Below are 14,325 nucleotides of genomic sequence, written 5' to 3'. Positions count from 1 at the left end.
TTGATTCTGCCAGCTTTCACGGGATGCAATGATCACTGGGACAAGTCAAGAAATTAGATTACTTTGTTTTTGGTAGTGACAGGGCTCCCGTAGATGCCTTGTTACTATATAAAGCTCTCACATGGGGTCTTTCATCTGTTTCTCAAATGTCCCATTCAGCTTCGTCATACATTACTCTACATGCCATATTAGTTTTCTTGCTGTTCTTCCCATGACACTTCACCTACGACCTCCGTGACTCTGCACCTGGCCATTCCCCATGACAGAAAGGTACGCTCTCCTCAGCTCCATCTCATTGAACCCCTCGTAGTCCCTTTAAAACACAACTCAAGTACCTTCTACATAATGCCTTTTCTGATGCCCCCAACTGCTAAAGCTCTCCCCAGCCTGAACCACTGCATTTAACGACCTCATCTATTTCCTCTTTCTGTCCAAGTGGTCTATAGCATACTGTGACAGCAGTGTCACTTCTGTAACTGTCTCTATAAAAATAATCATTAGCCAAATGCATCCCATTTCTTCAAATTAGTCTCTCTTCTTAATAATAAAATAGCACTCAGTCTCCTTTCCCCTACTACATTCCCTTTGTCCTTCTTCCCCTGGAACATCTATCCTGAATAGGACTTCCCTCAAACCTCTCGAAGGACCGACAACAGAGCCTTCCAATCTTCTTACCCTGGAGAGTAAGCATGCCCTGTGTCTCTTCTTTCTGGTCTGGCGAAGTCTGGGAGACCAGCCGGCCAGAAGGCTCACAACCCTTTTTCCTTCTGCCTCTTCCACCAATACTCAGTTTAGGAACTACCTCCTCCACAAAGGGCCCCCTCCCCAGCGCTAAGTCTCCCCCCCCACCTCCCCATTGTCCCACTGCACTCTTGTATTATACTCATTTATGTGCATACTGTATCCCCTTCAGTATCCCCTACATCCCATGAATAGTGAATGTCATTTTCCCATTTTGGTATTCTTCACACAAAACACACAGGAGATGCCCAGTAAATGTTTTATGAACAGCTTTGTCTCTTCTTCCTTCCCCATTCCTACCTCCCTGACTCAGAATTTCTACATTTGACATCTGGCATAAAGAAAGGGATGAGTCTAAAAGCATAGGATTTGAATATGTGTATAGTATTTTGAAGATTAGTCAGAAATTACCTTCTCACTTCATAAAAATGATTTCTGGATTGCATGGAGCTAGAAATAAACCCCCATGCTTGTTATTCCTGACTCCCTAAATTCCCCTGTCCTTTGAGGAATTTTGTATGCTGTATGTAAATGTTTCCAATTACTGACTCAACAGGCTGATAGCAAATAAACTGAGAAAGCAAGGAATGAAAAAATGCACCGCTCCCACCTTCCCCCCAACATCCTGGGAAGAAAAATTAAAAGCCTCAGGCCAAGCATAACAATAATTTCTGCAATATCAGTTCCCTGACCACTTAAAAAAGGGGTGTTGCCTTTTTTAAAAATTAAAGCTCTATCAAAGTCTTTTATTCTGACACCACTGTAGATATCTGAATGTACCCCTCACCTACCTGCTCAGTGAACCTTTTTCTGGTAACCAAGAAAGACAGTTAAGTAAAAAACAAAGATCACATCAACCATGTCTGATAGCACATTTTCTGTACCTATCATCAGCTACTTCTCCTCCTTGGAGAATCATAAGATCAAAGATGGAAGAAAACTCAGAGATCATTTCTCCAATCCCCTAATTTTACAAATGAAGAGTTGGGGTCTAGAGAAGCTAAATGATTGGTCCAAGGTCACACAATAATAAGTAGCAGAGCTGGGATTCAACCCAGGTACTCATTCCTAATCCAGCCACCTTTCCAGGGCACCGCACGTGTACCTCATTCTTTCTTTTTTGTGGGTCAGGACTGTTCCTCAGAATGTCTGACACAACAGTCATTCATGGTCTTGTAATAGCTCTGTAGCATTTTTTCCTGATCCTGCTTATATCACTGTGCATCCATTTATACAAGTCTTCCCATGTACCTCTGAATTCCTCATATGTGCCATTTCTTCTGGACAGTAATATTGCGTTATATTCACATGCCACCATTTGTGCATTCTCTTTTTAAATTTTTTTTTTATTTCATGAACTATTTCCCAATTACAGATAAAAAAAATTAACATTCACTTTTGAAAATTCTGTGTTCTAAATTCTCATCCTCTCTCCTCTTTAAGGAAAGCAATTTGATATCGATTATACATGTCAATCATGCAAAACATATTTTCCTACTAGCCATGTTGCAAAAGAAAACACACACAAACAAGTCCAAAAAATTAAGTAAAAAAGTATACTTCTGTCTGCACTTGGAGTTCATCAATTCTTTTTCTGGAGGTTAGTAGTATTTTTCATCACAGGTCCTTTGGAATTGTCTTAGATCATTGTTTTTCACAGATTTACAATATTGTTTTACAATATTGCTGCTAATGTGTACAATGTTCTCCTGGTCCTGTGCAGTCATTTCTAATCCATGCATACCCACTCTGTACCGTAGCTAGGCTTTGCTACCACAAAAGGCACTGCTTCAAATATTTAGTTACGTGGGACCTTTTTGCTTCCAGCCTTTGACCTCCTGGTGTCAAGGTGACATTGCCTGTTGGCTTCCTATGGTTTTTAGATTTAGTGTATAAGGAAAAATGGAGAGAATAAGGCTGCACAACAAGGGTGGGGATTAAGGCCCCACTCACGGACCTACCCTTGTTTTCATTACTGCAGCCAAAAGTTACAGCAGTGTCAAATGAGGAAAAATATGTTTCTGAGAGAGGTTTACAGAGGAGGCTGTGACTGGATCAAACTAGAGAAAACAAAAAGATCTAGGTCATAGAATTCTCTGAAAGGTCAAGGTGATGTAATTTTAAAGGAAAATGTAACATTCTACTAAAAATGATGGTCAAAGCACAGCAGGCCCCCTCCCTCCTGCAAGTCATGTAATGGCAGTCCTTTGTTTTTTAGATGTGTACTCCATTTATCCACTATTCATGATAAGAAACAAATATTTTGATTATATAGCAAAGAAATCACAGGACCACAGATTTTGATTTGGAAAGAACATCTAGTGTTAACACCACTCTACAGATGGGAAAACTATAATCATGTCATGAATGGCAAAGCCTGAATTTGACCTTTAACTCTGAATCCTGTTGGGTGAATGCTAGAAATGTAAACAAACCTGGGATCTTCTCCTAAAAGCTAGGTGCTGAACCAGGAGTCAGAAGGATCTGAGCTCAAACCTGGCCTCAAGATACTTTAATAGCTGTGTGATACTGGGCAAGTCACTGGACATTTCTCTGCCTCAGTTTTGTCATCTGTGAGGATGAGATAATGCTCGTAAGGCATTCTGCAAACATTAAAATGCTATAGCTGTTATTCTCATCATCACTGTTACTGTACCAATATGACTGACACAAAAGGACTGATTCCTTTCTAAAAAGCAGAAATAATTTCATTCCATTACCTTTATCCCTTCTAAATTCCCTCTAATAGTCCAAAGTATTACATTTTTTTACATTTTATTTTCATTTATGAAATAAAACAAGAATTTCCATAACATAGAATTAAAAAGATGCTTGCACATGAAACCACAAATCCATTATGTGCAATTTGCTATTCCTTTTAAATATATAATAAAGTTATCATGTAATCTTTTTTTTTGTTCCCTCCCCCTCATCCTAGGGATGGCTACCATTAGACACAAATATGTATATCTACACATATATGTAAAATCATTCTATACATACTTCTATATCAGTTCTTTCTCTGGAGGCAGAGAACATCTTTCTTCCTAGGTCCTTTGTAGTTAATTTGGGTATTTATAAATCAAAATGACTTAGTATTATTTTTCTATTAGAAGACTGAACTCAAGAGGTTTATAGAAAAAGCTGAGACTTTTTTTTTTACTTTTTTTTATCTCCAGGGCTTAGCACAGTGTCTGTGCTAAAGTCTAAAAAACACATAAAAAGCACATAACAGTAGGTGCTTAATAAATGCTTGCTGAGTTATGGCACACGAATGTAATGGATTACAACTGTTCTATAAGAAATGGTAAACAGGTGAATTTCAGAAAAACCTGGGAAGATTTGCATGAACTGATGCTGAGTGAAGTGAGTAGAACCAAGAGAACATTGTACACAGGAACAGCCACACTGTGCAATGACTAACTTTCATAGACTTAGCTCTTCTAAGCAATACAATGATCGAAGCCAATTCCAAAAGACTCATAATGGAAAAAATGCTATCCGTCTCCAGAGAAAGAGTCTGGATGCAGATCGAAGCATACTATTTTCTTTTTTTTTCTTTCTTGTGTTGTTCTGATTTTTCTTTCACAACATGACTAACATGGAAATAGGTTTAATGACTGTACACATATAACCTATATCAGACAGCGTCGTCTTGGGGAGAAGAGGGGGAAATCTAGAACTCAAAATCTTATAAAACTGAATGCCGAAAACTAAAAATAAATTAAATATTTACTGACTTTATTATACCTGTGTCCACATGGTACAGTGGAAAACATACTGGATTTGGAGTTAGAGGCCCTGGATTCAAATCCTGACTGTAGTAATTGTGTAATATTAGGCAAGAACCTTACTCTCTGTGGGATTACCTAAGGCTCCTTTTTTCTCTAAAACTATGTGGTTCCATACTCTAATCTAATCATCATCATCATCATTATCAACGCTCCTGCTTCAAAGCCCTGGCGATGACAGTAACTGAGCCCCAGCCCCAGTGCATCAATGCTATTTCACTTGAGTAACAGTTGGGGAACAAAAGCTGCCTTGGGCACGCCCCATCCTGGAGAAAGACTGCATGTGTTAATCCTAGCAGAATTAACACCAATCCTAGTGGTATTTGAAACCCCTTCAAATGCTAATTGAGTAACTCTCCTGGTACCTCTACTCTAGCCAAGTTCAACAAGGAAAGGGCTGAGATGAATTTACTGGCCCAGTGTGGACCTTGGATAAAACGGAGCAGATACACAGGGGAAAGGAAAAGTTTGGAAAATAATTCAATTCTAGTTTGTAAAAGGCAAAAGAGAAAAACCAGGCCCAAGGGGAAAATATCCAATTGAACAACGTAAGGAAAAGCCAAACTAGTGCATAGGTTCCTGGAATGGCTAAGATCTCCAAGGTCACTGAGTTCAAAGCTGTCATTTAACAAAGAAAGAAACTGAGCCTCTGATAGGGGAACATGGCTAGTGAAAGAATTGACACCCACATGCCCTATGAGGGTCAGTTAAAGATGTCTAGCCTGTCTTTAAGTAACCCAAAGGACTGTGATGTGAAATAGAGGTTTGACCACTGAAATTCTGTGACTGTGTGAAGCGACTTGCCCAAAGTTTCAGTGAGCTAGGAGGGAAAGCGGAGACTCAAAACAGAGGTCCTTCTGATGCCTCCTCAGGTGCCCTTCCTTCCCCCTGTACCATACTGCCTCCCAACAACAGCATCCTATCCTCTCAGAGGCCCTTGGCCCTCCCATGCAGACCCCTGTAGGCCAATGATGTGCATGGGCTCTACTCTGTTCACACAGGTCAGGGAGAATCCAAGACACTACAGTCAAAACTCTCTGGAGAACAGCTCTTGTCAAACTAACACACAGACCTGACTTGTTACCGGGTTTAAAGGGTGAACAAGAGCAGATAGGTGGCACAGTAGAGACAGTACCTGACCTGTTGTCAGGAAGGCCTGAGTTTAAATACAGCCTCAGACACTTACTAAGTGTGTGACCCTGGGCAAGTCACTTAACCCTGTTTGCCTCCGTTTCTTCATCTGTAAAATAAGTTGGAGGAAGACTAGCAAACCACTCTAGTATCTTTGCCAATAAAACCCCAAATGGGGTCACAGTGAGTTGGACACAACTGAACAACAAAAATGGCGAACACTCAACTACCCAAATGACCAAAGGCTATTAGCTAAGACAAAAGCATGGCACTCCATGGGACTTCCTGGGCTGAAAAGAAATGATGCTGTGGGTATCACAACTTTCATTCAAAATGGAAGAGGCCATCCTGGCCTTAGTACTGTATCTTCCAGAGGCTTCTAACGGTGGTGGCATGTGCAAGCCTAGGAAGGCCTAGCAACATGGTGAAAGTGACATCTCTGAATGCACAGGCTAAGGCTAACTTGGAAAGAACCCTAGATGGAGTGTCAGAAAACCCTGACTTCTATTCCTCACTATTTGTACAACCTGGGGCAAGTCAGTCCATTTCTCCGAGTTTCATTTCTCTTCTCTATAAAATGAAAAGATCTTGCTGGGCTGGTATAGTGGTTCTTAACATTTTTTGTTCCCAAATTCCTTTCAACGATGACAACAACAACAAAGATGTTATGAACTGCCAGGGTAATTTAATATGCTATTCGTAATATTCTTTTAGATTCATTAGGTGTTTATAACAACTACAATGATAACTTTTGTCTCCAAAAAACTCCAAATTAAAATTTATAAACCTATAATGGTTCAACCACACATATGTTTATCACAGAGAAAAGTATATTTGTAACATAATTAGGAAATTATTCACTACTAAAGATGTCGTTAAAGAATTTTTAACATGAACTTCCTGCATCATGGTCTTGAACCCCCAACAAATTTGCCCCATCAAAATGGGTTTGCAAAGCCTTTTACATTCATTATCTCACTTGATCCTCATGACAACCCAGAAGGTAAGTAGATGTTATTATTACCCCATTTTATAGATGAGGAAAATAAGGTAAACTGAGTCCAAGTGACTTGCCCAGGGTCACTAGGGGCTAGATACTAGTTCTCCGGAATCCTATCACTATACCCTACTGTGTAACCTACATCAAAACCATTAACCAAAAGAAATGAGAGTCTCCTTTGTCCATTATTCAATAATTAGTCAATAAAGGATTTTTAACAAGAATCCCTTGGACCATGGTCTTAATGCCCCAGGGTGCTCACACCACTAAATAGAACCACTCAAGGCAAAATGATCTCTACAAACTGGTTCCAAATGAGTCAAGATATTCTGGGAGACAGGAGAACTGGATTTTTTTTTCTAATTCACTAGTAGTGTTTATGGCATCTTGCATGGTACAAATTTAGCCTCAGACACTTAGTAGGTGTGTTACCCTGGGCAAGTCACTTAACCCTGTTTGCCTCAATTTCCTCATCTGTAAAAATGAGCTGGAGAAGAGAAAGGTAAACCACCACAGTATCTTTGCCAAGAAAACCCCAAATGGGTTGGACACAACTGAAATGACTGAACAACAACAAAAAGAGAGATATAATGGCTGTTTGTTGGAGAGTAAGAACACACATACCACTTATTAAATTCACTGTCTTATATGGGCACAGTTCCGGGTGCCCCCAAAACAATTACATTAGCAACATCAAAAATTACTGATCTCTATCCTTTTTAAAAGTGCTTTCATACACATTGCCTTAATTGTTCTCAAAACAGACCTTATAAGCTAAGAAGGATAGATCTTAATAGCCCCATTTTACAGATAAGCAAGCAGAAAATATAAGAACACACAAAAGGTTCATTGTCTTGTTCCAGGTCACACAAGTGATTAATGATTAGGCCAGAAAAGAAACCCACATCTGCAGACTTCTGGTATAAAATTTATTCCACTGACCACAACGTTCCCCAATTCTACCTGTAGGACAATGTAAGTGAAGGGTGTCTTTCTGGGACTCGGGTATTCCCATCTATAAGGGGCTCCTGAGCCATTCTTTTAGGACTTATGCAGTAGGATAAAGCAATTCCAAGGCCAAACACACTTTGGAAGTCCCCCCCCAATCTCCTTCCAGGTACCACTTAATAGTAAAAGGCATTAAAACTTCACCCATGTGGCCCCAAAGTGTGACTACAGCTTATAAAAGCATCTAATTTACAACCAAGGGTAGCTCAGGCCTTTGAATTTACTTCACCAGGGTGTCATAAAGATTAAGGAAATCATCTGTAAAATGTTATGCACTCCAAGGGTTTAAAAAAAAACAACAGCTCTATAAATGGGCTGTGTTATAAGAAAGTGCTCTGGAAGCCATTAGATTGAGGGGTGAATGGATGGTGTCTCTAAACACAAAACGGAAGTGGAGGCCAGCAAGCCCGAGTTCAGCCTGGTCTCCTCACACTTACAGGACTTTAATTGGCCACCTCCGCCTGTTTGAGGGAATGAGGGAATGAGCCCCTTGGAGAAAGGAGAGCCTCTTTTGGCCCTCATCCAGTCAACAAAGCCAATGCAGACCCAGTGCCAGAGGCACATCTGGTTAATAGCCCACAGGCCATCCTGCAGCTTTGAATAAAGAGATAATGCCAAGAGCAGATGATGGATGTAAAAATGGCCAACGAGCTGTCTTCAACCTGAGGAGATTGTCTTTTTTTAAATGACTTTTGGCCAATCACAAAACTCTTGTGATTCAAGACCAAACCACTGAAAGGCAGTCTCAAGGTGCGGTTCAGGTGGTTTCTCTCCACCCTAAATAAATCAATTTACTTGAGGATGGGGATGGCCTTCCTAAAGGGAAGCCTCTACTCTGGGGAATATGGGATATGCCGGGGTGAATGCAGCACCCTGTTCCATAAGTGCTGGCCTGCAGCCCCTAAAACAGAAGCATATACAATGATGCCTGAAGAATTTTAAAAATGAGTGTCACACAGGACAATGGAAAGGCTGAGCAGAGTTCAGCAGACAGCCAACGAGGAACCTAAAGGAACAGGAATAAAATGGCAACAAAGATGGGCTGGTCTTGCTAGTGGAGGGGGGGGAGGGTGACAGATGGACAGCCAGAACACTTCTGTAATGGAACCCAGCAATGTTGGGGGAAACTGAGGAACGCCTCTAGTATACTGGGGGGTGGACCCTTGGAGGTAAACTTGGAGGACAGGGATGATGATGATGATGGTTAGTATTTACGTGGCACTTCAAAGTTGGCAAACTGCTTTATAATGATTACAGGCATATTTTTCACTGTTTCATTTTATTGTGCTTCAAAGATGTGCTTTTCACAAACTGAAGGCTTGTGGCAATCCTGCACTAAAAGTCTACTGGTACCATTTTCCCAATAATGCGTGCTCACATCATGTCTGCGTGTCACCTTTTGTACAATATTTCAAACTTTTTAATTATTATTCTATCTCTGACAGTGATCTGTGATCAGTAATCTTTGATGTTACTAATTTAATTGTTTTGGGGCACCAGGAACTGTGTCCTTATAAGACGGGAAATTTAATCAATAAATGGTGTGTGTGTCCTTCCTGCTCCACTGACCAGCCATCCTGTCTCTCCTCCTCTCCTTGGGCCTCCCTATTCCCTGCGACACAAGAACATTTAAATTACGCCACTTTATTTATAGCTCTACAATGGTTCAAATAAAAGGAAGAGTCAATTGATGGGGCAAACTTCATTGTCATCTTATTCTAAGAAACTGCCACAGCCACCCCAACCTTCAATAACCACCACCCTATCAATCAGCAGCTATAAACATCAAGGCAAGACCTTCTACCAACAAAAAGATTATGACTTGCTAAAGTCTTTTATTTATTTTTTATTTTATTATTATAATAAATTTATCATAAAATTATCTATTTCAAATAATTTCAATAATAAATGAACAATTTATTTTATTATAAAATTAAAACATTTTAATTAAGGTATGTACTTTTTTTTTAAAAGCAATCAGGGTTAAGTAACTTGCTCAAGGTTACACGGCCAGTTATTTCTGGGTGTGGTGCTAAGTATCTGAGCCTGGATTTGATCCCCAGGTCATCCCAACACTGGAGCCAGTGCTCTTACTCGCTGAGGCACCTGGCCGCCCCTAAGGTATATACTTTTTAAAAGAAATAATATTAATGTACACTAAATAGACTACAGTACAGTGTAAACATAACTTTTAAATGCACAAGGCAACTAAAAAATTCATGTGAATTGGTTCATTTCAGTGGTCTGGGACTGAAGCTGAAGTATCTCTGAGGTATGCTTTCATCTCATTTGACCTTTATAACAACCCGAGGAGGTAGGTATTATTACTATCCCCATCTTACAGATGAGGAAACTGAGACAGCCTGAGGTTAAGTGACTTGCCCAGGGTCACTCAGCTAGTAAGAATCTGAGACAAGATGTAAACTCAGGACTTCCCGATTCCAGGTCTGGAGCTCTACCCACTGTACCACCCAGCTGGGATAAGAGTCTCAATAGGACAGGTGGGCAGGGATGGATTTGTAGGGTCACAGATTTAAGGCTGGAAGGGGCATTAGTGCTCTATCTAGTCCAAATTTCTTATTTTGAAGATGAGGAAATGAATTCAATAAGTGCCTTGGCCAAGGTAAAATTGGCAGAATGTCTAATGAGGGGTAACTTTCAAGCTGATCAGCTCACAGGCACATTTGGGTATTTGATGCAGGTGGTACAGTAGGGTATAGTGGGGAAAGCTCTTGGAGAGGAGTCCAGAAAACTGACATCATTTAAGTCACTTGTCTTCTAGGGGCCTTCATCTGCAAACTGATGAGATGGGAACAGACAATCACTAAGGTCCCTTTTCACTTTTATATTCTATGGCACTATTAAAAAAAAAAAAAGCTGGACCTTTGATTTCATCAGTGGGAGTTACTCCTAATAAGGGAATTTTCCATCCACCCATCCATCTGTCACTTGGAATCTTAAAGGCACGTATCATAAACCATACAATAAAATTTTTGCTCAATCATTTCAGTCATACCTGACTCTTCATGACTCTTTGTGGAGTTTTTCTTGGCAGAGATACTGGAGTAATTTGCCATTTCCTTCTCCAGCTCACTTTACAGATGAGGAAACTGAGGAAAACCAGGTTAAGTGACTTGCTCAGGGTCATACAGCTAGTGTCTGAGATCATATATGAATTCAGAAAGATGAGTCTTCCTGAGTTACAATAAAATAGACTGCCTATAAATAACATGTTGGATCTCGGAGGACCAATAATGTAAAAAGCCCTCCGAATGTGCCAACAATCTGGCCATCTGGACAAGCCTATCAACGACACTGGGACAACAAGACTCTTCATTTCATAACCTCACAGCCTAGAAGTTTAAAGACAAAAGGAATTTTTTAAGAAGAATCCAATCTTTTTCATACACTAGCAAACATTTATTTAAAAAAAAATCTACTTATTAGGCACTAGACAGAAACAATCTTTTAATGAGGAAAATGAGGTCCAGAAAAGTAACTTGTCCAGAGTCACGCAGAAAGTTAAGTGGCAGAGCTTGTATTCCAAGTCTCACACCACTCTACCAAAGGTCTTATCTTTCCTATTGTTCAGACAAGGTATTGAAGGTTCTGGCATGACCACTCTGGACTTGTAGTCAGATGCAAATTCAAAGCATCTTCCTCTCCACCGTATTCTTCATCATCATTATTTTAATATGACCCTCTGCTTTTGCTGATGAGGTTGAACTGTTTATGACCACACAGCTGGGGTCAGAGCTGAGCCCTCAAACCCAGGCTTCTTGGTGCTCAGTACAGTGAGCACCTACGCCACCAAGCTGTCTCATCTCCTGTTCTTGGTTACCAATTGTTCCCGGTTCCTAATACAATCAGCCAAGGTCATTTCAAACTGTCTGATTCCTAGGCCTCCCCGCTCCAGAGGAGATTCCAATGACTCCTCCTGTCCACCATTCCCCAGAAAATTAGCACTGCTGAGAGACAGATCACCTATAGACCATCTTCCTAGCAGGGGAGCAAATACCAAGTAAGAAAATTATTCCTTTCTCTCCTGCTTCTTCCCTGGAACACTGATCTGTCCATAAGACACTCACTCACAAACATGCATTTTAAACACAAAAAGAAAGGGAAAGGGAGGGGAACAAGGTCTTGGAGAATAATGTAATTTCTTGGCTCTGGGTTCTTTAGGGCTGGAAACCAGCCATGGCTAGACAAAGCTGCCTATGCAAACCACCCCTCGGCTGCCATAGATTATCACTTCTGAGTACACCAACCTTCCTGTTCTTCTGCCAATCGCCTTCGTCATATTTACTAACCAAGTTGGATGGGCTATGCAGAGTTTAAACTAAAATGTCCCAAGTCTCAACCATAAACAGATTTTACCCTCAATAAACACAACATAGAAATATTATGTGTATGTGGCACGACGCCCACCCCCTTCTCTTTCTCATAACCAAATTTCTTATTTATGTTCACCAGGACTGACTCAACCAAGGCTCCCTTAATAAAGGCTGAGAGGGTACAGAGGAAGGAAAATAGGAAGGATGGTAGAGAACAAACCAAAGAACTGAACTGACCTGGGAAGAATGGTAAGAATACAGGCTCAGAAGGCCAGTTCACCGAGGCTAAGGGTTCCATCTTGGCGTATACAGTATGACCTTGGTATATATAGTATTAGACACTGCACACAGGGCAGCTAGGTGGGGCAGGGATTAGAGTGCCAGGCTCAAGTCAGGAAGACCCGAGTTTAGATCCAGCCTCAAACCCCTACCAGGCATGTGATCTTGGACAAGTCACTTAACCTGTTTGCCTCTGTTTCTTCATCTGTAAAACAAGGTGGAGAAGGAAATGAACACTATTCCAGTATCCTTGGCAAGAAAACCCCAAATGAGGTCACGGAGTCAGACAAAACTGAAAAATGACTGAATAACAATCATAAAGATGCAAAGGGCCAGGAGTGCAGTGGCTTCTCAGAGTAGAGGACCAAACGATGAAGACACCCATGGGCCCTTTTCCCCAGCCCCTGACAGTGGTTTTCTTCCCTTCAGCAGGGTGCCAGACAGGGAGGTTTTAGAGATGGATACAAGTTGATACCAATAAGGAGAAAGGAGATGGTGGTGGGGAGAAGGCTAACATGGCATCAGCGGCAGGAAAGGATTCACCAAAATGGGGAATTCAAAGCAGAAAGGGATCTCAAAGGCCATCTACTACAACCTCCAACATGGCACAAGGCCAGCCATGGGCCAGCAAAGACACAGGGCTGCCAGAACAGGAAGGGGCTATAGAAAATGAATCTATAAACTGGCCACCACCAAAGAGGAAGTCTGGAGTGCAGCGAGAAGAGACCAAAGGGTGGAGAGGCTGGAGCCAAGTATAAATGGTAGCACTGGGAAGCAGATGAGCAGGACTAATGGAAGAAGGCATGGTCTGCCAGGCTGTTTGGTGAGGCTTTCTAAATATACATAAAGGGCAGCCATGTGGGATGAAAACCAGTAATCAGAACACTGTGGCCAGTATCACATTACACAGGTCTGGGCAACATTAACACATGACATCCCATAAAAAAAAGGGGAAAAGTCAAAGGAAAAAATGGGGAAAAGTCAAGAGCTGTCAATCAGTAGGGTCTGGTTTCTAATCCTGCCTCTGCCATGAATTCACTGTATGACCTTGGGCAAGTCACTTAGTTTCTCTATATCTCAGTTTCCTCATTTATCAAAGAGGCAACCAAGATCTACTGCAGGGGTGTCAAAATCAAGTGGAAACAGGAGATGTTAACATATACATATGGATTTCTGTGGACTGCACATTGACTCAGAAAACCACATACAAATATTATCTATGTTCTACTGAATTTTTATTTATTTTGTTACATATTTCCCAATTACATTTTAACCTTGTTCGGGTCACTGGGACCTGAATTATGGAGACCAAATATGAGAACAGATTTATAACCATCTCACTTCTCCCTAAAAAGACTGAGAGGTAGAAGGTTTTCATGGAAAGGCTCCCTGAATCAGAGATTTAAGTCCTAATTCTGATCTGCCACTATACTGTATGACCTCAGACAAGTGACCTGACCTCTATGGATCTCAGTTTCCCCATCTGTAAAACAAGAGGACTGATGTAAATGATCTCTAAGGTCCCTTTTAGCAACATTATGCGAGTCTCAGGCTGCTGCCCCATCCATTTCCTCATTCTATAAAAGGACGGCTTCTATCTGTCTCATACATATCAGGGGGGAAAGGGAACAGTCACCAGCTTATAAAGGCTTTGGAGACTCCGTGGATATTCTACTCCAAGGCTTTGCAGAGGAGAGAAGCATCAGGAGGGGAATTAGAAAAGAAAACCCCCTTTGCTAATTCTGAAAACTAGCAAAAATTCAGTGGAAGCAGAGGAGGACATGGGCACTCTGGCCTTGGAATGTGTTGGTGGTAATTTCAAATTACAGGCAATTGCTCACCACCCATTTGAGGAGGCGGCAAAGGAGCCTAATACAAAACTGACCTTATATTTTAAGGGCTGGCAGTGACTAATTTGAGGACTGTGGTTTCAGGCACCCAACCACTGGCTTATGCAACTTCCTAAATTTGCCCATGTGTTTAAGAGAGCTCAGGGTCTTAAGGCACACAGATCACACCAGGCCAGCTGCGGGGTTTCAAG

The 14,325-nt window shown here is 41.1% G+C and overlaps 1 protein-coding gene across 1 annotated transcript in view; it reads right to left on the bottom strand.

The window, feature by feature from the left end:
- Positions 1-14,325, bottom strand: part of DPYSL3 (dihydropyrimidinase like 3) — an 83,829-nt gene that overhangs the window by 50,310 nt on the left and 19,194 nt on the right. The window lies entirely within an intron of this gene.

Source organism: Petaurus breviceps, unplaced genomic scaffold (genome assembly GCF_028583685.1).
Source record: "Petaurus breviceps papuanus isolate PSGF00001 unplaced genomic scaffold, PetGlider_PUasm1.0 551, whole genome shotgun sequence".
NCBI lineage: Eukaryota > Metazoa > Chordata > Mammalia > Diprotodontia > Petauridae > Petaurus > Petaurus breviceps.
The sequence above is the reverse complement of the archived record's forward strand: the minus strand, read 5'-3'. Positions and strand labels throughout refer to the sequence as shown.